Raw genomic sequence first — 25,185 nt, 5'->3', positions numbered from 1 at the left:
GTTGGGGTTGGGTCCGGGGAGATGGGCGGCGCCCGGGAAGGGGTGATGGTGGGGGTGGGGTGAGACTGGGGTGGGGTGGCATGGGGTGGCATGAGGAGTTCGCGGGGGAGGTGCCCAGATAGGCTCAGGCAAAGCGGTCTGATCGCTTGGGGCATCCTTCCAGACAGGGGTAGACACTGTCTTGCTGGTGCCCTACCTACGGAGGTGCCTCGACGGGTCTGGTAGTGGCTAGGCGCTAGTCTCTCATCATTGGGGAACTGTAGTTTCCTACTAATCCTCCTCCTCCTCCTCCACCTCTTCCTCTACCTGCCCCCCCCCCTCCTCCTGCTCCTGCTCCTGCTCCTGCTCCTCTTCCTCCTTTCCCCAGAGTAACCCCCTCCTCCTGGAGAATCTAGAAGCCTGGGATTGGGTTAGAGAGACTGTGTGCCTGTGCGCGCCTGTGCTTTCTCGCCGTCCGGAGAAACCTTGGTTCTCTCTTTGGAACTTGGAATGCCAGCTCCCAAGATTCCAGTTCTGCCCCATGTCCACCCCCACCCCCAGTCCCACCCCTATCCCCTATCGCCAGCCAGCGGGGCCATCCAGTCCCCCATTGAAGGTGCCTCCTCGTGAAGTGGGCCTCACGCCTGCCCTGCACGTGGGGGAGAAGAGAGAAAGGCAGGCTGTTCAGCGTGGAAGACGCTCCTGGGCGGACCGGTGGGGCCGAGGGAACTTGGAACTCGGGTCTTGGCGCTCTCTGCTCCTGGACGGTGGGGGGCAGAGGCAGGTCCCGGGCCAGAACTCTCTTGGGCTATGTATCCTTCTTTCCACCGGGCCACCCGGCATCCCCCACCTACCGCTCCTTCCATCAAGGAAGAGTCAAGACGGCACGTCTGTCTGTTCCTTCTGCACCCACCTCTGGGGCTGAGCAGGACCTTCCTGAGCCTGGACTGTCATAAGGATGCTGTCGGCTGGCATCTGAAATCCACAGCACAGCTCAGCTCGGCACAGCACAGCTGAGCGCAGCACAGCACAGACCTCTCGGCTTGGCTCTGGGTAGATAGATAGATAGATGGATGGATGGATGGATGGATGCACAGATAGATAGATAGATAGATAGTTCCGCCGGAGGGCTTAGTGGAAGAGCGCCTGAGCGTCCAGCTTCTTGACTCCATGCCCATCTCGGTGGTTGGCCTCCACCTCACAGATTCCATCCCTGCGCCCAGGCCTTGGCCTCTCAGGTTGGGTTCAGGAGGCAACCAACTGTTGATACCTGGCATCCCATCCCACCGGGGACAAGCCCACCAGCCGAGCGAGCCCTAGAGGGCACCAGTGCGTGGGCACTGCCCCTCGTGCACGCGCGCATGCCCGTAGGCACTCGGGCCTGCACACAAGCGTACACACACACTCGCGCATGCAGAAACACACTCAAGCACGCGTGTACGCAAGCACGCGATACGCAAGCAGGTGGACACCCAGACGCACATCCACACAAGCACGCACGCACAGCACACACACACACACACACACACACACACACACACAATCATGCAAAAATGCACACACTCCCGAGCAGACCGAGACAAAAGCAGGCAAAACCCCAGACACACGTGCGCACTCACAAGCATGCACGCACAACACACGTGCACCCACATGGGGCTTCTCACACAAGCACGCACATTGCACATTACACACAGGCACGCAGGCACACAGGCACGCAGGTGGGAGCACACCCCATCCCCGGGAGTGGGTGGGTGGAGCCTGCTTGCTCTTAGACCGCGTCCACCGGGTGCATTGCGTGGAGGGGGCGAGGCGATCTCTTCCTGAACACATACACAGCGTTGTGCTGTGCGGGGCTGCGGTGCCAGGCGCACCTAGGCCCCTGGCCCTCGCCCTTCGCCCCTCGCTCCGGCTCCCAAGGGCATGCCGGTGGCCGTCCAGCTTCCACCCGTGACACCCACCCCGCGCAGCGAGTTAGTCTTAATTTCCTTCAGTGGTCCTGGCATTTCCTTCCCCACTCGGGTGTTTCCCCTCGTGGGTGGGTTTCCTGCGTGCCTGAGGGCTCTGAGCGGTGGGTGGATTTGGAACCTTGTGAGAGGTGCGCCGTCTTTCCGGGGTGCGGATTGTCCTGGTGGTGTCCTGGTCCTGGCTGGCCCTCGGCCCGCGGTCGCGAAGGCCAAAAGGGGCCGAAAGAGAAAAGGAAGAAAAAAAAAAAGCCTACAGCACCCGGTATTCCCAGGCGGTCTCCCATCCAAGTACTAACCAGGCCCGACCCTGCTTAGCTTCTGAGATCAGGCGCGTTCAGGGTGGTATGGCCGTAGACGGAGGCGTGTGTCGCTGTCGTGCCCCAAGAGCCTGCTGCTGCTGCTGCTGCTGCTGCTGCTGCTGCTGCTGCTGCTGCTGCTGCTGCTGCTGCTGCTGCTGCTGCTGCTGCTGCTGCTGCAACACTGGCCTGCGCTCCTGCACGCCAGCCCGCCCCCACGCCCCCACGCGCTCCTGAGTCCGAGTCCGGAAGGACGACGGACGGACGGACGGACGGACGGACGATCCCCTCCCTCTAACCCGCCCGCCAGCCAGCCTGCCAGCTAGGCCGCCCTCTGCCCCGGCCCGGCCCGGAGCCGGGCTCCAGGGCCAGCAGCAGTCGCCAGGCAGCCCTACCCACCGACCTTGTCTCCCTCGTCTCCCGTTCCTCATCGGGCACCCTCACCGCGCCCCAACCGTGCCCCGCAAGCTGGCTCCTCCCTTGCCCGCCCTCAGCCTCCTTCGGTGGGGAATCCACGGGTGTCGGCTTTGACGGGGCCTCAGGGCTTTCCAGGGCAGGGGTCGGCTTTGGACCCCGACTCTCCCTCCACCTGGGGACTGTTGCCAGGTAGCCAGCCAGCTCCTTGCCTCTGTTGTCCCGCGGGCCACTTGGGGCCCCCTCTGGTGGAGGCATGGGGGTTGGGGTTGGGTCCGGGGAGATGGGCGGCGCCCGGGAAGGGGTGATGGTGGGGGTGGGGTGAGACTGGGGTGGGGTGGCATGGGGTGGCATGAGGAGTTCGCGGGGGAGGTGCCCAGATAGGCTCAGGCAAAGCGGTCTGATCGCTTGGGGCATCCTTCCAGACAGGGGTAGACACTGTCTTGCTGGTGCCCTACCTACGGAGGTGCCTCGACGGGTCTGGTAGTGGCTAGGCGCTAGTCTCTCATCATTGGGGAACTGTAGTTTCCTACTAATCCTCCTCCTCCTCCTCCACCTCTTCCTCTACCTGCCCCCCCCCCTCCTCCTGCTCCTGCTCCTGCTCCTGCTCCTCTTCCTCCTTTCCCCAGAGTAACCCCCTCCTCCTGGAGAATCTAGAAGCCTGGGATTGGGTTAGAGAGACTGTGTGCCTGTGCGCGCCTGTGCTTTCTCGCCGTCCGGAGAAACCTTGGTTCTCTCTTTGGAACTTGGAATGCCAGCTCCCAAGATTCCAGTTCTGCCCCATGTCCACCCCCACCCCCAGTCCCACCCCTATCCCCTATCGCCAGCCAGCGGGGCCATCCAGTCCCCCATTGAAGGTGCCTCCTCGTGAAGTGGGCCTCACGCCTGCCCTGCACGTGGGGGAGAAGAGAGAAAGGCAGGCTGTTCAGCGTGGAAGACGCTCCTGGGCGGACCGGTGGGGCCGAGGGAACTTGGAACTCGGGTCTTGGCGCTCTCTGCTCCTGGACGGTGGGGGGCAGAGGCAGGTCCCGGGCCAGAACTCTCTTGGGCTATGTATCCTTCTTTCCACCGGGCCACCCGGCATCCCCCACCTACCGCTCCTTCCATCAAGGAAGAGTCAAGACGGCACGTCTGTCTGTTCCTTCTGCACCCACCTCTGGGGCTGAGCAGGACCTTCCTGAGCCTGGACTGTCATAAGGATGCTGTCGGCTGGCATCTGAAATCCACAGCACAGCTCAGCTCGGCACAGCACAGCTGAGCGCAGCACAGCACAGACCTCTCGGCTTGGCTCTGGGTAGATAGATAGATGGATGGATGGATGGATGGATGGATGCACAGATAGATAGATAGATAGATAGATAGATAGTTCCGCCGGAGGGCTTAGTGGAAGAGCGCCTGAGCGTCCAGCTTCTTGACTCCATGCCCATCTCGGTGGTTGGCCTCCACCTCACAGATTCCATCCCTGCGCCCAGGCCTTGGCCTCTCAGGTTGGGTTCAGGAGGCAACCAACTGTTGATACCTGGCATCCCATCCCACCGGGGACAAGCCCACCAGCCGAGCGAGCCCTAGAGGGCACCAGTGCGTGGGCGCTGCCCCTCGTGCACGCGCGCATGCCCGTAGGCACTCGGGCCTGCACACAAGCGTACACACACACTCGCGCATGCAGAAACACACTCAAGCACGCGTGTACGCAAGCACGCGATACGCAAGCAGGTGGACACCCAGACGCACATCCACACAAGCACGCACGCACAGCACACACACACACACACACACACACAATCATGCAAAAATGCACACACTCCCGAGCAGACCGAGACAAAAGCAGGCAAAACCCCAGACACACGTGCGCACTCACAAGCATGCACGCACAACACACGTGCACCCACATGGGGCTTCTCACACAAGCACGCACATTGCACATTACACACAGGCACGCAGGCACACAGGCACGCAGGTGGGAGCACACCCCATCCCCGGGAGTGGGTGGGTGGAGCCTGCTTGCTCTTAGACCGCGTCCACCGGGTGCATTGCGTGGAGGGGGCGAGGCGATCTCTTCCTGAACACATACACAGCGTTGTGCTGTGCGGGGCTGCGGTGCCAGGCGCACCTAGGCCCCTGGCCCTCGCCCTTCGCCCCTCGCTCCGGCTCCCAAGGGCATGCCGGTGGCCGTCCAGCTTCCACCCGTGACACCCACCCCGCGCAGCGAGTTAGTCTTAATTTCCTTCAGTGGTCCTGGCATTTCCTTCCCCACTCGGGTGTTTCCCCTCGTGGGTGGGTTTCCTGCGTGCCTGAGGGCTCTGAGCGGTGGGTGGATTTGGAACCTTGTGAGAGGTGCGCCGTCTTTCCGGGGTGCGGATTGTCCTGGTGGTGTCCTGGTCCTGGCTGGCCCTCGGCCCGCGGTCGCGAAGGCCAAAAGGGGCCGAAAGAGAAAAGGAAGAAAAAAAAAAGCCTACAGCACCCGGTATTCCCAGGCGGTCTCCCATCCAAGTACTAACCAGGCCCGACCCTGCTTAGCTTCCGAGATCAGACGAGATCGGGCGCGTTCAGGGTGGTATGGCCGTAGACGGAGGCGTGTGTCGCTGTCGTGCCCCAAGAGCCTGCTGCTGCTGCTGCTGCTGCTGCTGCTGCTGCTGCTGCTGCTGCTGCTGCTGCTGCTGCAACACTGGCCTGCGCTCCTGCACGCCAGCCCGCCCCCACGCCCCCACGCGCTCCTGAGTCCGAGTCCGGAAGGACGACGGACGGACGGACGGACGGACGATCCCCTCCCTCTAACCCGCCCGCCAGCCAGCCTGCCAGCTAGGCCGCCCTCTGCCCCGGCCCGGCCCGGAGCCGGGCTCCAGGGCCAGCAGCAGTCGCCAGGCAGCCCTACCCACCGACCTTGTCTCCCTCGTCTCCCGTTCCTCATCGGGCACCCTCACCGCGCCCCAACCGTGCCCCGCAAGCTGGCTCCTCCCTTGCCCGCCCTCAGCCTCCTTCGGTGGGGAATCCACGGGTGTCGGCTTTGACGGGGCCTCAGGGCTTTCCAGGGCAGGGGTCGGCTTTGGACCCCGACTCTCCCTCCACCTGGGGACTGTTGCCAGGTAGCCAGCCAGCTCCTTGCCTCTGTTGTCCCGCGGGCCACTTGGGGCCCCCTCTGGTGGAGGCATGGGGGTTGGGGTTGGGTCCGGGGAGATGGGCGGCGCCCGGGAAGGGGTGATGGTGGGGGTGGGGTGAGACTGGGGTGGGGTGGCATGGGGTGGCATGAGGAGTTCGCGGGGGAGGTGCCCAGATAGGCTCAGGCAAAGCGGTCTGATCGCTTGGGGCATCCTTCCAGACAGGGGTAGACACTGTCTTGCTGGTGCCCTACCTACGGAGGTGCCTCGACGGGTCTGGTAGTGGCTAGGCGCTAGTCTCTCATCATTGGGGAACTGTAGTTTCCTACTAATCCTCCTCCTCCTCCTCCACCTCTTCCTCTACCTGCCCCCCCCCTCCTCCTGCTCCTGCTCCTGCTCCTGCTCCTCTTCCTCCTTTCCCCAGAGTAACCCCCTCCTCCTGGAGAATCTAGAAGCCTGGGATTGGGTTAGAGAGACTGTGTGCCTGTGCGCGCCTGTGCTTTCTCGCCGTCCGGAGAAACCTTGGTTCTCTCTTTGGAACTTGGAATGCCAGCTCCCAAGATTCCAGTTCTGCCCCATGTCCACCCCCACCCCCAGTCCCACCCCTATCCCCTATCGCCAGCCAGCGGGGCCATCCAGTCCCCCATTGAAGGTGCCTCCTCGTGAAGTGGGCCTCACGCCTGCCCTGCACGTGGGGGAGAAGAGAGAAAGGCAGGCTGTTCAGCGTGGAAGACGCTCCTGGGCGGACCGGTGGGGCCGAGGGAACTTGGAACTCGGGTCTTGGCGCTCTCTGCTCCTGGACGGTGGGGGGCAGAGGCAGGTCCCGGGCCAGAACTCTCTTGGGCTATGTATCCTTCTTTCCACCGGGCCACCCGGCATCCCCCACCTACCGCTCCTTCCATCAAGGAAGAGTCAAGACGGCACGTCTGTCTGTTCCTTCTGCACCCACCTCTGGGGCTGAGCAGGACCTTCCTGAGCCTGGACTGTCATAAGGATGCTGTCGGCTGGCATCTGAAATCCACAGCACAGCTCAGCTCGGCACAGCACAGCTGAGCGCAGCACAGCACAGACCTCTCGGCTTGGCTCTGGGTAGATAGATAGATAGATAGATGGATGGATGGATGGATGGATGCACAGATAGATAGATAGATAGATAGATAGATAGATAGATAGATAGTTCCGCCGGAGGGCTTAGTGGAAGAGCGCCTGAGCGTCCAGCTTCTTGACTCCATGCCCATCTCGGTGGTTGGCCTCCACCTCACAGATTCCATCCCTGCGCCCAGGCCTTGGCCTCTCAGGTTGGGTTCAGGAGGCAACCAACTGTTGATACCTGGCATCCCATCCCACCGGGGACAAGCCCACCAGCCGAGCGAGCCCTAGAGGGCACCAGTGCGTGGGCGCTGCCCCTCGTGCACGCGCGCATGCCCGTAGGCACTCGGGCCTGCACACAAGCGTACACACACACTCGCGCATGCAGAAACACACTCAAGCACGCGTGTACGCAAGCACGCGATACGCAAGCAGGTGGACACCCAGACGCACATCCACACAAGCACGCACGCACAGCACACACACACACACACACACACACACACACACAATCATGCAAAAATGCACACACTCCCGAGCAGACCGAGACAAAAGCAGGCAAAACCCCAGACACACGTGCGCACTCACAAGCATGCACGCACAACACACGTGCACCCACATGGGGCTTCTCACACAAGCACGCACATTGCACATTACACACAGGCACGCAGGCACACAGGCACGCAGGTGGGAGCACACCCCATCCCCGGGAGTGGGTGGGTGGAGCCTGCTTGCTCTTAGACCGCGTCCACCGGGTGCATTGCGTGGAGGGGGCGAGGCGATCTCTTCCTGAACACATACACAGCGTTGTGCTGTGCGGGGCTGCGGTGCCAGGCGCACCTAGGCCCCTGGCCCTCGCCCTTCGCCCCTCGCTCCGGCTCCCAAGGGCATGCCGGTGGCCGTCCAGCTTCCACCCGTGACACCCACCCCGCGCAGCGAGTTAGTCTTAATTTCCTTCAGTGGTCCTGGCATTTCCTTCCCCACTCGGGTGTTTCCCCTCGTGGGTGGGTTTCCTGCGTGCCTGAGGGCTCTGAGCGGTGGGTGGATTTGGAACCTTGTGAGAGGTGCGCCGTCTTTCCGGGGTGCGGATTGTCCTGGTGGTGTCCTGGTCCTGGCTGGCCCTCGGCCCGCGGTCACGAAGGCCAAAAGGGGCCGAAAGAGAAAAGGAAGAAAAAAAAAGAAGCCTACAGCACCCGGTATTCCCAGGCGGTCTCCCATCCAAGTACTAACCAGGCCCGACCCTGCTTAGCTTCCGAGATCAGACGAGATCGGGCGCGTTCAGGGTGGTATGGCCGTAGACGGAGGCGTGTGTCGCTGTCGTGCCCCAAGAGCCTGCTGCTGCTGCTGCTGCTGCTGCTGCTGCTGCTGCTGCTGCTGCTGCTGCTGCTGCTGCTGCTGCTGCAACACTGGCCTGCGCTCCTGCACGCCAGCCCGCCCCCACGCCCCCACGCGCTCCTGAGTCCGAGTCCGGAAGGACGACGGACGGACGGACGGACGGACGATCCCCTCCCTCTAACCCGCCCGCCAGCCAGCCTGCCAGCTAGGCCGCCCTCTGCCCCGGCCCGGCCCGGAGCCGGGCTCCAGGGCCAGCAGCAGTCGCCAGGCAGCCCTACCCACCGACCTTGTCTCCCTCGTCTCCCGTTCCTCATCGGGCACCCTCACCGCGGCCCAACCGTGCCCCGCAAGCTGGCTCCTCCCTTGCCCGCCCTCAGCCTCCTTCGGTGGGGAATCCACGGGTGTCGGCTTTGACGGGGCCTCAGGGCTTTCCAGGGCAGGGGTCGGCTTTGGACCCCGACTCTCCCTCCACCTGGGGACTGTTGCCAGGTAGCCAGCCAGCTCCTTGCCTCTGTTGTCCCGCGGGCCACTTGGGGCCCCCTCTGGTGGAGGCATGGGGGTTGGGGTTGGGTCCGGGGAGATGGGCGGCGCCCGGGAAGGGGTGATGGTGGGGGTGGGGTGAGACTGGGGTGGGGTGGCATGGGGTGGCATGAGGAGTTCGCGGGGGAGGTGCCCAGATAGGCTCAGGCAAAGCGGTCTGATCGCTTGGGGCATCCTTCCAGACAGGGGTAGACACTGTCTTGCTGGTGCCCTACCTACGGAGGTGCCTCGACGGGTCTGGTAGTGGCTAGGCGCTAGTCTCTCATCATTGGGGAACTGTAGTTTCCTACTAATCCTCCTCCTCCTCCTCCACCTCTTCCTCTACCTGCCCCCCCCCTCCTCCTGCTCCTGCTCCTGCTCCTGCTCCTCTTCCTCCTTTCCCCAGAGTAACCCCCTCCTCCTGGAGAATCTAGAAGCCTGGGATTGGGTTAGAGAGACTGTGTGCCTGTGCGCGCCTGTGCTTTCTCGCCGTCCGGAGAAACCTTGGTTCTCTCTTTGGAACTTGGAATGCCAGCTCCCAAGATTCCAGTTCTGCCCCATGTCCACCCCCACCCCCAGTCCCACCCCTATCCCCTATCGCCAGCCAGCGGGGCCATCCAGTCCCCCATTGAAGGTGCCTCCTCGTGAAGTGGGCCTCACGCCTGCCCTGCACGTGGGGGAGAAGAGAGAAAGGCAGGCTGTTCAGCGTGGAAGACGCTCCTGGGCGGACCGGTGGGGCCGAGGGAACTTGGAACTCGGGTCTTGGCGCTCTCTGCTCCTGGACGGTGGGGGGCAGAGGCAGGTCCCGGGCCAGAACTCTCTTGGGCTATGTATCCTTCTTTCCACCGGGCCACCCGGCATCCCCCACCTACCGCTCCTTCCATCAAGGAAGAGTCAAGACGGCACGTCTGTCTGTTCCTTCTGCACCCACCTCTGGGGCTGAGCAGGACCTTCCTGAGCCTGGACTGTCATAAGGATGCTGTCGGCTGGCATCTGAAATCCACAGCACAGCTCAGCTCGGCACAGCACAGCTGAGCGCAGCACAGCACAGACCTCTCGGCTTGGCTCTGGGTAGATAGATAGATAGATAGATAGATGGATGGATGGATGGATGGATGCACAGATAGATAGATAGATAGATAGATAGATAGATAGATAGATAGATAGATAGATAGTTCCGCCGGAGGGCTTAGTGGAAGAGCGCCTGAGCGTCCAGCTTCTTGACTCCATGCCCATCTCGGTGGTTGGCCTCCACCTCACAGATTCCATCCCTGCGCCCAGGCCTTGGCCTCTCAGGTTGGGTTCAGGAGGCAACCAACTGTTGATACCTGGCATCCCATCCCACCGGGGACAAGCCCACCAGCCGAGCGAGCCCTAGAGGGCACCAGTGCGTGGGCGCTGCCCCTCGTGCACGCGCGCATGCCCGTAGGCACTCGGGCCTGCACACAAGCGTACACACACACTCGCGCATGCAGAAACACACTCAAGCACGCGTGTACGCAAGCACGCGATACGCAAGCAGGTGGACACCCAGACGCACATCCACACAAGCACGCACGCACAGCACACACACACACACACACACACACACACACACAATCATGCAAAAATGCACACACTCCCGAGCAGACCGAGACAAAAGCAGGCAAAACCCCAGACACACGTGCGCACTCACAAGCATGCACGCACAACACACGTGCACCCACATGGGGCTTCTCACACAAGCACGCACATTGCACATTACACACAGGCACGCAGGCACACAGGCACGCAGGTGGGAGCACACCCCATCCCCGGGAGTGGGTGGGTGGAGCCTGCTTGCTCTTAGACCGCGTCCACCGGGTGCATTGCGTGGAGGGGGCGAGGCGATCTCTTCCTGAACACATACACAGCGTTGTGCTGTGCGGGGCTGCGGTGCCAGGCGCACCTAGGCCCCTGGCCCTCGCCCTTCGCCCCTCGCTCCGGCTCCCAAGGGCATGCCGGTGGCCGTCCAGCTTCCACCCGTGACACCCACCCCGCGCAGCGAGTTAGTCTTAATTTCCTTCAGTGGTCCTGGCATTTCCTTCCCCACTCGGGTGTTTCCCCTCGTGGGTGGGTTTCCTGCGTGCCTGAGGGCTCTGAGCGGTGGGTGGATTTGGAACCTTGTGAGAGGTGCGCCGTCTTTCCGGGGTGCGGATTGTCCTGGTGGTGTCCTGGTCCTGGCTGGCCCTCGGCCCGCGGTCGCGAAGGCCAAAAGGGGCCGAAAGAGAAAAGGAAGAAAAAAAAAAGCCTACAGCACCCGGTATTCCCAGGCGGTCTCCCATCCAAGTACTAACCAGGCCCGACCCTGCTTAGCTTCCGAGATCAGACGAGATCGGGCGCGTTCAGGGTGGTATGGCCGTAGACGGAGGCGTGTGTCGCTGTCGTGCCCCAAGAGCCTGCTGCTGCTGCTGCTGCTGCTGCTGCTGCTGCTGCTGCTGCTGCTGCTGCTGCTGCAACACTGGCCTGCGCTCCTGCACGCCAGCCCGCCCCCACGCGCTCCTGAGTCCGAGTCCGGAAGGACGACGGACGGACGGACGGACGGACGATCCCCTCCCTCTAACCCGCCCGCCAGCCAGCCTGCCAGCTAGGCCGCCCTCTGCCCCGGCCCGGCCCGGAGCCGGGCTCCAGGGCCAGCAGCAGTCGCCAGGCAGCCCTACCCACCGACCTTGTCTCCCTCGTCTCCCGTTCCTCATCGGGCACCCTCACCGCGGCCCAACCGTGCCCCGCAAGCTGGCTCCTCCCTTGCCCGCCCTCAGCCTCCTTCGGTGGGGAATCCACGGGTGTCGGCTTTGACGGGGCCTCAGGGCTTTCCAGGGCAGGGGTCGGCTTTGGACCCCGACTCTCCCTCCACCTGGGGACTGTTGCCAGGTAGCCAGCCAGCTCCTTGCCTCTGTTGTCCCGCGGGCCACTTGGGGCCCCCTCTGGTGGAGGCATGGGGGTTGGGGTTGGGTCCGGGGAGATGGGCGGCGCCCGGGAAGGGGTGATGGTGGGGGTGGGGTGAGACTGGGGTGGGGTGGCATGGGGTGGCATGAGGAGTTCGCGGGGGAGGTGCCCAGATAGGCTCAGGCAAAGCGGTCTGATCGCTTGGGGCATCCTTCCAGACAGGGGTAGACACTGTCTTGCTGGTGCCCTACCTACGGAGGTGCCTCGACGGGTCTGGTAGTGGCTAGGCGCTAGTCTCTCATCATTGGGGAACTGTAGTTTCCTACTAATCCTCCTCCTCCTCCTCCACCTCTTCCTCTACCTGCCCCCCCCCTCCTCCTGCTCCTGCTCCTGCTCCTGCTCCTCTTCCTCCTTTCCCCAGAGTAACCCCCTCCTCCTGGAGAATCTAGAAGCCTGGGATTGGGTTAGAGAGACTGTGTGCCTGTGCGCGCCTGTGCTTTCTCGCCGTCCGGAGAAACCTTGGTTCTCTCTTTGGAACTTGGAATGCCAGCTCCCAAGATTCCAGTTCTGCCCCATGTCCACCCCCACCCCCAGTCCCACCCCTATCCCCTATCGCCAGCCAGCGGGGCCATCCAGTCCCCCATTGAAGGTGCCTCCTCGTGAAGTGGGCCTCACGCCTGCCCTGCACGTGGGGGAGAAGAGAGAAAGGCAGGCTGTTCAGCGTGGAAGACGCTCCTGGGCGGACCGGTGGGGCCGAGGGAACTTGGAACTCGGGTCTTGGCGCTCTCTGCTCCTGGACGGTGGGGGGCAGAGGCAGGTCCCGGGCCAGAACTCTCTTGGGCTATGTATCCTTCTTTCCACCGGGCCACCCGGCATCCCCCACCTACCGCTCCTTCCATCAAGGAAGAGTCAAGACGGCACGTCTGTCTGTTCCTTCTGCACCCACCTCTGGGGCTGAGCAGGACCTTCCTGAGCCTGGACTGTCATAAGGATGCTGTCGGCTGGCATCTGAAATCCACAGCACAGCTCAGCTCGGCACAGCACAGCTGAGCGCAGCACAGCACAGACCTCTCGGCTTGGCTCTGGGTAGATAGATAGATAGATAGATAGATGGATGGATGGATGGATGGATGCACAGATAGATAGATAGATAGATAGATAGATAGATAGATAGATAGATAGTTCCGCCGGAGGGCTTAGTGGAAGAGCGCCTGAGCGTCCAGCTTCTTGACTCCATGCCCATCTCGGTGGTTGGCCTCCACCTCACAGATTCCATCCCTGCGCCCAGGCCTTGGCCTCTCAGGTTGGGTTCAGGAGGCAACCAACTGTTGATACCTGGCATCCCATCCCACCGGGGACAAGCCCACCAGCCGAGCGAGCCCTAGAGGGCACCAGTGCGTGGGCGCTGCCCCTCGTGCACGCGCGCATGCCCGTAGGCACTCGGGCCTGCACACAAGCGTACACACACACTCGCGCATGCAGAAACACACTCAAGCACGCGTGTACGCAAGCACGCGATACGCAAGCAGGTGGACACCCAGACGCACATCCACACAAGCACGCACGCACAGCACACACACACACACACACACACACACACACACACAATCATGCAAAAATGCACACACTCCCGAGCAGACCGAGACAAAAGCAGGCAAAACCCCAGACACACGTGCGCACTCACAAGCATGCACGCACAACACACGTGCACCCACATGGGGCTTCTCACACAAGCACGCACATTGCACATTACACACAGGCACGCAGGCACACAGGCACGCAGGTGGGAGCACACCCCATCCCCGGGAGTGGGTGGGTGGAGCCTGCTTGCTCTTAGACCGCGTCCACCGGGTGCATTGCGTGGAGGGGGCGAGGCGATCTCTTCCTGAACACATACACAGCGTTGTGCTGTGCGGGGCTGCGGTGCCAGGCGCACCTAGGCCCCTGGCCCTCGCCCTTCGCCCCTCGCTCCGGCTCCCAAGGGCATGCCGGTGGCCGTCCAGCTTCCACCCGTGACACCCACCCCGCGCAGCGAGTTAGTCTTAATTTCCTTCAGTGGTCCTGGCATTTCCTTCCCCACTCGGGTGTTTCCCCTCGTGGGTGGGTTTCCTGCGTGCCTGAGGGCTCTGAGCGGTGGGTGGATTTGGAACCTTGTGAGAGGTGCGCCGTCTTTCCGGGGTGCGGATTGTCCTGGTGGTGTCCTGGTCCTGGCTGGCCCTCGGCCCGCGGTCGCGAAGGCCAAAAGGGGCCGAAAGAGAAAAGGAAGAAAAAAAAAAAAGCCTACAGCACCCGGTATTCCCAGGCGGTCTCCCATCCAAGTACTAACCAGGCCCGACCCTGCTTAGCTTCCGAGATCAGACGAGATCGGGCGCGTTCAGGGTGGTATGGCCGTAGACGGAGGCGTATGTCGCTGTCGTGCCCCAAGAGCCTGCTGCTGCTGCTGCTGCTGCTGCTGCTGCTGCTGCTGCTGCTGCTGCTGCTGCTGCTGCTGCTGCTGCTGCTGCAACACTGGCCTGCGCTCCTGCACGCCAGCCCGCCCCCACGCCCCCACGCGCTCCTGAGTCCGAGTCCGGAAGGACGACGGACGGACGGACGGACGGACGATCCCCTCCCTCTAACCCGCCCGCCAGCCAGCCTGCCAGCTAGGCCGCCCTCTGCCCCGGCCCGGCCCGGAGCCGGGCTCCAGGGCCAGCAGCAGTCGCCAGGCAGCCCTACCCACCGACCTTGTCTCCCTCGTCTCCCGTTCCTCATCGGGCACCCTCACCGCGGCCCAACCGTGCCCCGCAAGCTGGCTCCTCCCTTGCCCGCCCTCAGCCTCCTTCGGTGGGGAATCCACGGGTGTCGGCTTTGACGGGGCCTCAGGGCTTTCCAGGGCAGGGGTCGGCTTTGGACCCCGACTCTCCCTCCACCTGGGGACTGTTGCCAGGTAGCCAGCCAGCTCCTTGCCTCTGTTGTCCCGCGGGCCACTTGGGGCCCCCTCTGGTGGAGGCATGGGGGTTGGGGTTGGGTCCGGGGAGATGGGCGGCGCCCGGGAAGGGGTGATGGTGGGGGTGGGGTGAGACTGGGGTGGGGTGGCATGGGGTGGCATGAGGAGTTCGCGGGGGAGGTGCCCAGATAGGCTCAGGCAAAGCGGTCTGATCGCTTGGGGCATCCTTCCAGACAGGGGTAGACACTGTCTTGCTGGTGCCCTACCTACGGAGGTGCCTCGATGGGTCTGGTAGTGGCTAGGCGCTAGTCTCTCATCATTGGGGAACTGTAGTTTCCTACTAATCCTCCTCCTCCTCCTCCACCTCTTCCTCTACCTGCCCCCCCCCTCCTCCTGCTCCTGCTCCTGCTCCTGCTCCTCTTCCTCCTTTCCCCAGAGTAACCCCCTCCTCCTGGAGAATCTAGAAGCCTGGGATTGGGTTAGAGAGACTGTGTGCCTGTGCGCGCCTGTGCTTTCTCGCCGTCCGGAGAAACCTTGGTTCTCTCTTTGGAACTTGGAATGCCAGCTCCCAAGATTCCAGTTCTGCCCCATGTCCACCCCCACCCCCAGTCCCACCCCTATCCCCTATCGCCAGCCAGCGGGGCCATCCAGTCCCCCATTGAAGGTGCCTCCTCGTGAAGTGGGCCTCACGCCTGCCCTGCACGTGGGGGAGAAGAGAGAAAGGCAGGCTGTTCAGCGTGGAAGACGCTCCTGGGCGGACCGGTGGGGCCGAGGGAACTTGGAACTCGGGTCTTGGCGCTCTCTGCTCCTGGACGGTGGGGGGCAGAGGCAGGTCCCGGGCCAGAACTCTCTTGGGCTATGTATCCTTCTTTCCACCGGGCCACCCGGCATCCCCCACCTACCGCTCCTTCCATCAAGGAAGAGTCAAGACGGCACGTCTGTCTGTTCCTTCTGCACCCACCTCTGGGGCTGAGCAGGACCTTCCTGAGCCTGGACTGTCATAAGGATGCTGTCGGCTGGCATCTGAAATCCACAGCACAGCTCAGCTCGGCACAGCACAGCTGAGCGCAGCACAGCACAGACCTCTCGGCTTGGCTCTGGGTAGATAGATAGATAGATGGATGGATGGATGGATGGATGGATGCACAGATAGATAGATAGATAGATAGATAGATAGATAGATAGTTCCGCCGGAGGGCTTAGTGGAAGAGCGCCTGAGCGTCCAGCTTCTTGACTCCATGCCCATCTCGGTGGTTGGCCTCCACCTCACAGATTCCATCCCTGCGCCCAGGCCTTGGCCTCTCAGGTTGGGTTCAGGAGGCAACCAACTGTTGATACCTGGCATCCCATCCCACCGGGGACAAGCCCACCAGCCGAGCGAGCCCTAGAGGGCACCAGTGCGTGGGCGCTGCCCCTCGTGCACGCGCGCATGCCCGTAGGCACTCGGGCCTGCACACAAGCGTACACACACACTCGCGCATGCAGAAACACACTCAAGCACGCGTGTACGCAAGCACGCGATACGCAAGCAGGTGGACACCCAGACGCACATCCACACAAGCACGCACGCACAGCACACACACACACACACACACACACACACACACAATCATGCAAAAATGCACACACTCCCGAGCAGACCGAGACAAAAGCAGGCAAAACCCCAGACACACGTGCGCACTCACAAGCATGCACGCACAACACACGTGCACCCACATGGGGCTTCTCACACAAGCACGCACATTGCACATTACACACAGGCACGCAGGCACACAGGCACGCAGGTGGGAGCACACCCCATCCCCGGGAGTGGGTGGGTGGAGCCTGCTTGCTCTTAGACCGCGTCCACCGGGTGCATTGCGTGGAGGGGGCGAGGCGATCTCTTCCTGAACACATACACAGCGTTGTGCTGTGCGGGGCTGCGGTGCCAGGCGCACCTAGGCCCCTGGCCCTCGCCCTTCGCCCCTCGCTCCGGCTCCCAAGGGCATGCCGGTGGCCGTCCAGCTTCCACCCGTGACACCCACCCCGCGCAGCGAGTTAGTCTTAATTTCCTTCAGTGGTCCTGGCATTTCCTTCCCCACTCGGGTGTTTCCCCTCGTGGGTGGGTTTCCTGCGTGCCTGAGGGCTCTGAGCGGTGGGTGGATTTGGAACCTTGTGAGAGGTGCGCCGTCTTTCCGGGGTGCGGATTGTCCTGGTGGTGTCCTGGTCCTGGCTGGCCCTCGGCCCGCGGTCGCGAAGGCCAAAAGGGGCCGAAAGAGAAAAGGAAGAAAAAAAAAAAAGCCTACAGCACCCGGTATTCCCAGGCGGTCTCCCATCCAAGTACTAACCAGGCCCGACCCTGCTTAGCTTCCGAGATCAGACGAGATCGGGCGCGTTCAGGGTGGTATGGCCGTAGACGGAGGCGTATGTCGCTGTCGTGCCCCAAGAGCCTGCTGCTGCTGCTGCTGCTGCTGCTGCTGCTGCTGCTGCTGCTGCTGCTGCTGCTGCTGCTGCTGCTGCTGCTGCAACACTGGCCTGCGCTCCTGCACGCCAGCCCGCCCCCACGCCCCCACGCGCTCCTGAGTCCGAGTCCGGAAGGACGACGGACGGACGGACGGACGGACGATCCCCTCCCTCTAACCCGCCCGCCAGCCAGCCTGCCAGCTAGGCCGCCCTCTGCCCCGGCCCGGCCCGGAGCCGGGCTCCAGGGCCAGCAGCAGTCGCCAGGCAGCCCTACCCACCGACCTTGTCTCCCTCGTCTCCCGTTCCTCATCGGGCACCCTCACCGCGGCCCAACCGTGCCCCGCAAGCTGGCTCCTCCCTTGCCCGCCCTCAGCCTCCTTCGGTGGGGAATCCACGGGTGTCGGCTTTGACGGGGCCTCAGGGCTTTCCAGGGCAGGGGTCGGCTTTGGACCCCGACTCTCCCTCCACCTGGGGACTGTTGCCAGGTAGCCAGCCAGCTCCTTGCCTCTGTTGTCCCGCGGGCCACTTGGGGCCCCCTCTGGTGGAGGCATGGGGGTTGGGGTTGGGTCCGGGGAGATGGGCGGCGCCCGGGAAGGGGTGATGGTGGGGGTGGGGTGAGACTGGGGTGGGGTGGCATGGGGTGGCATGAGGAGTTCGCGGGGGAGGTGCCCAGATAGGCTCAGGCAAAGCGGTCTGATCGCTTGGGGCATCCTTCCAGACAGGGGTAGACACTGTCTTGCTGGTGCCCTACCTACGGAGGTGCCTCGATGGGTCTGGTAGTGGCTAGGCGCTAGTCTCTCATCATTGGGGAACTGTAGTTTCCTACTAATCCTCCTCCTCCTCCTCCACCTCTTCCTCTACCTGCCCCCCCCCTCCTCCTGCTCCTGCTCCTGCTCCTGCTCCTCTTCCTCCTTTCCCCAGAGTAACCCCCTCCTCCTGGAGAATCTAGAAGCCTGGGATTGGGTTAGAGAGACTGTGTGCCTGTGCGCGCCTGTGCTTTCTCGCCGTCCGGAGAAACCTTGGTTCTCTCTTTGGAACTTGGAATGCCAGCTCCCAAGATTCCAGTTCTGCCCCATGTCCACCCCCACCCCCAGTCCCACCCCTATCCCCTATCGCCAGCCAGCGGGGCCATCCAGTCCCCCATTGAAGGTGCCTCCTCGTGAAGTGGGCCTCACGCCTGCCCTGCACGTGGGGGAGAAGAGAGAAAGGCAGGCTGTTCAGCGTGGAAGACGCTCCTGGGCGGACCGGTGGGGCCGAGGGAACTTGGAACTCGGGTCTTGGCGCTCTCTGCTCCTGGACGGTGGGGGGCAGAGGCAGGTCCCGGGCCAGAACTCTCTTGGGCTATGTATCCTTCTTTCCACCGGGCCACCCGGCATCCCCCACCTACCGCTCCTTCCATCAAGGAAGAGTCAAGACGGCACGTCTGTCTGTTCCTTCTGCACCCACCTCTGGGGCTGAGCAGGACCTTCCTGAGCCTGGACTGTCATAAGGATGCTGTCGGCTGGCATCTGAAATCCACAGCACAGCTCAGCTCGGCACAGCACAGCTGAGCGCAGCACAGCACAGACCTCTCGGCTTGGCTCTGGGTAGATAGATAGATAGATGGATGGATGGATGGATGGATGGATGCACAGATAGATAGATAGATAGATAGATAGATAGATAGATAGTTCCGCCGGAGGGCTTAGTGGAAGAGCGCCTGAGCGTCCAGCTTCTTGACTCCATGCCCATCTCGGTGGTTGGCCTCCACCTCACAGATTCCATCCCTGCGCCCAGGCCTTGGCCTCTCAGGTTGGGTTCAGGAGGCAACCAACTGTTGATACCTGGCATCCCATCCCACCGGGGACAAGCCCACCAGCCGAGCGAGCCCTAGAGGGCACCAGTGCGTGGGCGCTGCCCCTCGTGCACGCGCGCATGCCCGTAGGCACTCGGGCCTGCACACAAGCGTACACACACACTCGCGCATGCAGAAACACACTCAAGCACGCGTGTACGCAAGCACGCGATACGCAAGCAGGTGGACACCCAGACGCACATCCACACAAGCACGCACGCACAGCACACACACACACACACACACACACACACACACAATCATGCAAAAATGCACACACTCCCGAGCAGACCGAGACAAAAGCAGGCAAAACCCCAGACACACGTGCGCACTCACAAGCATGCACGCACAACACACGTGCACCCACATGGGGCTTCTCACACAAGCACGCACATTGCACATTACACACAGGCACGCAGGCACACAGGCACGCAGGTGGGAGCACACCCCATCCCCGGGAGTGGGTGGGTGGAGCCTGCTTGCTCTTAGACCGCGTCCACCGGGTGCATTGCGTGGAGGGGGCGAGGCGATCTCTTCCTGAACACATACACAGCGTTGTGCTGTGCGGGGCTGCGGTGCCAGGCGCACCTAGGCCCCTGGCCCTCGCCCTTCGCCCCTCGCTCCGGCTCCCAAGGGCATGCCGGTGGCCGTCCAGCTTCCACCCGTGACACCCACCCCGCGCAGCGAGTTAGTCTTAATTTCCTTCAGTGGTCCTGGCATTTCCTTCCCCACTCGGGTGTTTCCCCTCGTGGGTGGGTTTCCTGCGTGCCTGAGGGCTCTGAGCGGTGGGTGGATTTGGAACCTTGTGAGAGGTGCGCCGTCTTTCCGGGGTGCGGATTGTCCTGGTGGTGTCCTGGTCCTGGCTGGCCCTCGGCCCGCGGTCGCGAAGGCCAAAAGGGGCCGAAAGAGAAAAGGAAGAAAAAAAAAAGCCTACAGCACCCGGTATTCCCAGGCGGTCTCCCATCCAAGTACTAACCAGGCCCGACCCTGCTTAGCTTCCGAGATCAGACGAGATCGGGCGCGTTCAGGGTGGTATGGCCGTAGACGGAGGCGTGTGTCGCTGTCGTGCCCCAAGAGCCTGCTGCTGCTGCTGCTGCTGCTGCTGCTGCTGCTGCTGCTGCTGCTGCTGCTGCAACACTGGCCTGCGCTCCTGCACGCCAGCCCGCCCCCACGCCCCCACGCGCTCCTGAGTCCGAGTCCGGAAGGACGACGGACGGACGGACGGACGGACGATCCCCTCCCTCTAACCCGCCCGCCAGCCAGCCTGCCAGCTAGGCCGCCCTCTGCCCCGGCCCGGCCCGGAGCCGGGCTCCAGGGCCAGCAGCAGTCGCCAGGCAGCCCTACCCACCGACCTTGTCTCCCTCGTCTCCCGTTCCTCATCGGGCACCCTCACCGCGCCCCAACCGTGCCCCGCAAGCTGGCTCCTCCCTTGCCCGCCCTCAGCCTCCTTCGGTGGGGAATCCACGGGTGTCGGCTTTGACGGGGCCTCAGGGCTTTCCAGGGCAGGGGTCGGCTTTGGACCCCGACTCTCCCTCCACCTGGGGACTGTTGCCAGGTAGCCAGCCAGCTCCTTGCCTCTGTTGTCCCGCGGGCCACTTGGGGCCCCCTCTGGTGGAGGCATGGGGGTTGGGGTTGGGTCCGGGGAGATGGGCGGCGCCCGGGAAGGGGTGATGGTGGGGGTGGGGTGAGACTGGGGTGGGGTGGCATGGGGTGGCATGAGGAGTTCGCGGGGGAGGTGCCCAGATAGGCTCAGGCAAAGCGGTCTGATCGCTTGGGGCATCCTTCCAGACAGGGGTAGACACTGTCTTGCTGGTGCCCTACCTACGGAGGTGCCTCGACGGGTCTGGTAGTGGCTAGGCGCTAGTCTCTCATCATTGGGGAACTGTAGTTTCCTACTAATCCTCCTCCTCCTCCTCCACCTCTTCCTCTACCTGCCCCCCCCCTCCTCCTGCTCCTGCTCCTGCTCCTGCTCCTCTTCCTCCTTTCCCCAGAGTAACCCCCTCCTCCTGGAGAATCTAGAAGCCTGGGATTGGGTTAGAGAGACTGTGTGCCTGTGCGCGCCTGTGCTTTCTCGCCGTCCGGAGAAACCTTGGTTCTCTCTTTGGAACTTGGAATGCCAGCTCCCAAGATTCCAGTTCTGCCCCATGTCCACCCCCACCCCCAGTCCCACCCCTATCCCCTATCGCCAGCCAGCGGGGCCATCCAGTCCCCCATTGAAGGTGCCTCCTCGTGAAGTGGGCCTCACGCCTGCCCTGCACGTGGGGGAGAAGAGAGAAAGGCAGGCTGTTCAGCGTGGAAGACGCTCCTGGGCGGACCGGTGGGGCCGAGGGAACTTGGAACTCGGGTCTTGGCGCTCTCTGCTCCTGGACGGTGGGGGGCAGAGGCAGGTCCCGGGCCAGAACTCTCTTGGGCTATGTATCCTTCTTTCCACCGGGCCACCCGGCATCCCCCACCTACCGCTCCTTCCATCAAGGAAGAGTCAAGACGGCACGTCTGTCTGTTCCTTCTGCACCCACCTCTGGGGCTGAGCAGGACCTTCCTGAGCCTGGACTGTCATAAGGATGCTGTCGGCTGGCATCTGAAATCCACAGCACAGCTCAGCTCGGCACAGCACAGCTGAGCGCAGCACAGCACAGACCTCTCGGCTTGGCTCTGGGTAGATAGATAGATAGATGGATGGATGGATGGATGGATGGATGCACAGATAGATAGATAGATAGTTCCGCCGGAGGGCTTAGTGGAAGAGCGCCTGAGCGTCCAGCTTCTTGACTCCATGCCCATCTCGGTGGTTGGCCTCCACCTCACAGATTCCATCCCTGCGCCCAGGCCTTGGCCTCTCAGGTTGGGTTCAGGAGGCAACCAACTGTTGATACCTGGCATCCCATCCCACCGGGGACAAGCCCACCAGCCGAGCGAGCCCTAGAGGGCACCAGTGCGTGGGCGCTGCCCCTCGTGCACGCGCGCATGCCCGTAGGCACTCGGGCCTGCACACAAGCGTACACACACACTCGCGCATGCAGAAACACACTCAAGCACGCGTGTACGCAAGCACGCGATACGCAAGCAGGTGGACACCCAGACGCACATCCACACAAGCACGCACGCACAGCACACACACACACACACACACACACACACACACACACAATCATGCAAAAATGCACACACTCCCGAGCAGACCGAGACAAAAGCAGGCAAAACCCCAGACACACGTGCGCACTCACAAGCATGCACGCACAACACACGTGCACCCACATGGGGCTTCTCACACAAGCACGCACATTGCACATTACACACAGGCACGCAGGCACACAGGCACGCAGGTGGGAGCACACCCCATCCCCGGGAGTGGGTGGGTGGAGCCTGCTTGCTCTTAGACCGCGTCCACCGGGTGCATTGCGTGGAGGGGGCGAGGCGATCTCTTCCTGAACACATACACAGCGTTGTGCTGTGCGGGGCTGCGGTGCCAGGCGCACCTAGGCCCCTGGCCCTCGCCCTTCGCCCCTCGCTCCGGCTCCCAAGGGCATGCCGGTGGCCGTCCAGCTTCCACCCGTGACACCCACCCCGCGCAGCGAGTTAGTCTTAATTTCCTTCAGTGGTCCTGGCATTTCCTTCCCCACTCGGGTGTTTCCCCTCGTGGGTGGGTTTCCTGCGTGCCTGAGGGCTCTGAGCGGTGGGTGGATTTGGAACCTTGTGAGAGGTGCGCCGTCTTTCCGGGGTGCGGATTGTCCTGGTGGTGTCCTGGTCCTGGCTGGCCCTCGGCCCGCGGTCGCGAAGGCCAAAAGGGGCCGAAAGAGAAAAGGAAGAAAAAAAAAAAGCCTACAGCACCCGGTATTCCCAGGCGGTCTCCCATCCAAGTACTAACCAGGCCCGACCCTGCTTAGCTTCCGAGATCAGACGAGATCGGGCGCGTTCAGGGTGGTATGGCCGTAGACGGAGGCGTGTGTCGCTGTCGTGCCCCAAGAGCCTGCTGCTGCTGCTGCTGCTGCTGCTGCTGCTGCTGCTGCTGCTGCTGCTGCTGCTGCTGCAACACTGGCCTGCGCTCCTGCACGCCAGCCCGCCCCCACGCCCCCACGCGCTCCTGAGTCCGAGTCCGGAAGGACGACGGACGGACGGACGGACGGACGATCCCCTCCCTCTAACCCGCCCGCCAGCCAGCCTGCCAGCTAGGCCGCCCTCTGCCCCGGCCCGGCCCGGAGCCGGGCTCCAGGGCCAGCAGCAGTCGCCAGGCAGCCCTACCCACCGACCTTGTCTCCCTCGTCTCCCGTTCCTCATCGGGCACCCTCACCGCGCCCCAACCGTGCCCCGCAAGCTGGCTCCTCCCTTGCCCGCCCTCAGCCTCCTTCGGTGGGGAATCCACGGGTGTCGGCTTTGACGGGGCCTCAGGGCTTTCCAGGGCAGGGGTCGGCTTTGGACCCCGACTCTCCCTCCACCTGGGGACTGTTGCCAGGTAGCCAGCCAGCTCCTTGCCTCTGTTGTCCCGCGGGCCACTTGGGGCCCCCTCTGGTGGAGGCATGGGGGTTGGGGTTGGGTCCGGGGAGATGGGCGGCGCCCGGGAAGGGGTGATGGTGGGGGTGGGGTGAGACTGGGGTGGGGTGGCATGGGGTGGCATGAGGAGTTCGCGGGGGAGGTGCCCAGATAGGCTCAGGCAAAGCGGTCTGATCGCTTGGGGCATCCTTCCAGACAGGGGTAGACACTGTCTTGCTGGTGCCCTACCTACGGAGGTGCCTCGACGGGTCTGGTAGTGGCTAGGCGCTAGTCTCTCATCATTGGGGAACTGTAGTTTCCTACTAATCCTCCTCCTCCTCCTCCACCTCTTCCTCTACCTGCCCCCCCCCTCCTCCTGCTCCTGCTCCTGCTCCTGCTCCTCTTCCTCCTTTCCCCAGAGTAACCCCCTCCTCCTGGAGAATCTAGAAGCCTGGGATTGGGTTAGAGAGACTGTGTGCCTGTGCGCGCCTGTGCTTTCTCGCCGTCCGGAGAAACCTTGGTTCTCTCTTTGGAACTTGGAATGCCAGCTCCCAAGATTCCAGTTCTGCCCCATGTCCACCCCCACCCCCAGTCCCACCCCTATCCCCTATCGCCAGCCAGCGGGGCCATCCAGTCCCCCATTGAAGGTGCCTCCTCGTGAAGTGGGCCTCACGCCTGCCCTGCACGTGGGGGAGAAGAGAGAAAGGCAGGCTGTTCAGCGTGGAAGACGCTCCTGGGCGGACCGGTGGGGCCGAGGGAACTTGGAACTCGGGTCTTGGCGCTCTCTGCTCCTGGACGGTGGGGGGCAGAGGCAGGTCCCGGGCCAGAACTCTCTTGGGCTATGTATCCTTCTTTCCACCGGGCCACCCGGCATCCCCCACCTACCGCTCCTTCCATCAAGGAAGAGTCAAGACGGCACGTCTGTCTGTTCCTTCTGCACCCACCTCTGGGGCTGAGCAGGACCTTCCTGAGCCTGGACTGTCATAAGGATGCTGTCGGCTGGCATCTGAAATCCACAGCACAGCTCAGCTCGGCACAGCACAGCTGAGCGCAGCACAGCACAGACCTCTCGGCTTGGCTCTGGGTAGATAGATAGATAGATAGATAGATGGATGGATGGATGGATGGATGCACAGATAGATAGATAGATAGATAGATAGATAGATAGATAGATAGATAGTTCCGCCGGAGGGCTTAGTGGAAGAGCGCCTGAGCGTCCAGCTTCTTGACTCCATGCCCATCTCGGTGGTTGGCCTCCACCTCACAGATTCCATCCCTGCGCCCAGGCCTTGGCCTCTCAGGTTGGGTTCAGGAGGCAACCAACTGTTGATACCTGGCATCCCATCCCACCGGGGACAAGCCCACCAGCCGAGCGAGCCCTAGAGGGCACCAGTGCGTGGGCGCTGCCCCTCGTGCACGCGCGCATGCCCGTAGGCACTCGGGCCTGCACACAAGCGTACACACACACTCGCGCATGCAGAAACACACTCAAGCACGCGTGTACGCAAGCACGCGATACGCAAGCAGGTGGACACCCAGACGCACATCCACACAAGCACGCACGCACAGCACACACACACACACACACACACACACACACACAATCATGCAAAAATGCACACACTCCCGAGCAGACCGAGACAAAAGCAGGCAAAACCCCAGACACACGTGCGCACTCACAAGCATGCACGCACAACACACGTGCACCCACATGGGGCTTCTCACACAAGCACGCACATTGCACATTACACACAGGCACGCAGGCACACAGGCACGCAGGTGGGAGCACACCCCATCCCCGGGAGTGGGTGGGTGGAGCCTGCTTGCTCTTAGACCGCGTCCACCGGGTGCATTGCGTGGAGGGGGCGAGGCGATCTCTTCCTGAACACATACACAGCGTTGTGCTGTGCGGGGCTGCGGT

General features: G+C 62.9%; 7 non-coding genes and 1 pseudogene across 7 annotated transcripts; all 8 read right to left on the bottom strand.

The window, feature by feature from the left end:
- Positions 1–2,190: 2,190 nt before the first annotated feature.
- Positions 2,191–2,299, bottom strand: LOC121447664 (annotated as a pseudogene).
- A 2,803-nt stretch (positions 2,300–5,102) lies between these two features.
- On the bottom strand, positions 5,103–5,221 carry LOC121447743. Its single transcript, XR_005974265.1, has one exon. It is a non-coding gene; the product is annotated as a 5S ribosomal RNA (ribosomal RNA).
- Positions 5,222–8,018: 2,797 nt separating this feature from the next.
- On the bottom strand, positions 8,019–8,137 carry LOC121447741. Its single transcript, XR_005974263.1, has one exon. It is a non-coding gene; the product is annotated as a 5S ribosomal RNA (ribosomal RNA).
- Positions 8,138–10,957: 2,820 nt separating this feature from the next.
- Positions 10,958–11,076, bottom strand: LOC121447739. Its single transcript, XR_005974262.1, has one exon. It is a non-coding gene; the product is annotated as a 5S ribosomal RNA (ribosomal RNA).
- A 2,796-nt stretch (positions 11,077–13,872) lies between these two features.
- Positions 13,873–13,991, bottom strand: LOC121447732. Its single transcript, XR_005974255.1, has one exon. It is a non-coding gene; the product is annotated as a 5S ribosomal RNA (ribosomal RNA).
- A 2,808-nt stretch (positions 13,992–16,799) lies between these two features.
- Positions 16,800–16,918, bottom strand: LOC121447720. The gene has a single exon (XR_005974244.1). It is a non-coding gene; the product is annotated as a 5S ribosomal RNA (ribosomal RNA).
- A 2,806-nt stretch (positions 16,919–19,724) lies between these two features.
- Positions 19,725–19,843, bottom strand: LOC121447709. Its single transcript, XR_005974236.1, has one exon. It is a non-coding gene; the product is annotated as a 5S ribosomal RNA (ribosomal RNA).
- Positions 19,844–22,613: 2,770 nt separating this feature from the next.
- On the bottom strand, positions 22,614–22,732 carry LOC121447697. The gene has a single exon (XR_005974226.1). It is a non-coding gene; the product is annotated as a 5S ribosomal RNA (ribosomal RNA).
- Between the last annotated feature and the right edge of the window lie 2,453 nt (positions 22,733–25,185).

Source organism: Microtus oregoni, unplaced genomic scaffold (assembly GCF_018167655.1).
Source record: "Microtus oregoni isolate MIOR12 unplaced genomic scaffold, Mior012 000004F_ref0000308, whole genome shotgun sequence".
Lineage (NCBI taxonomy): Eukaryota > Metazoa > Chordata > Mammalia > Rodentia > Cricetidae > Microtus > Microtus oregoni.
Note: the sequence above shows the minus strand (reverse complement) of the source record. Positions and strands in the feature narration are given on the sequence as shown.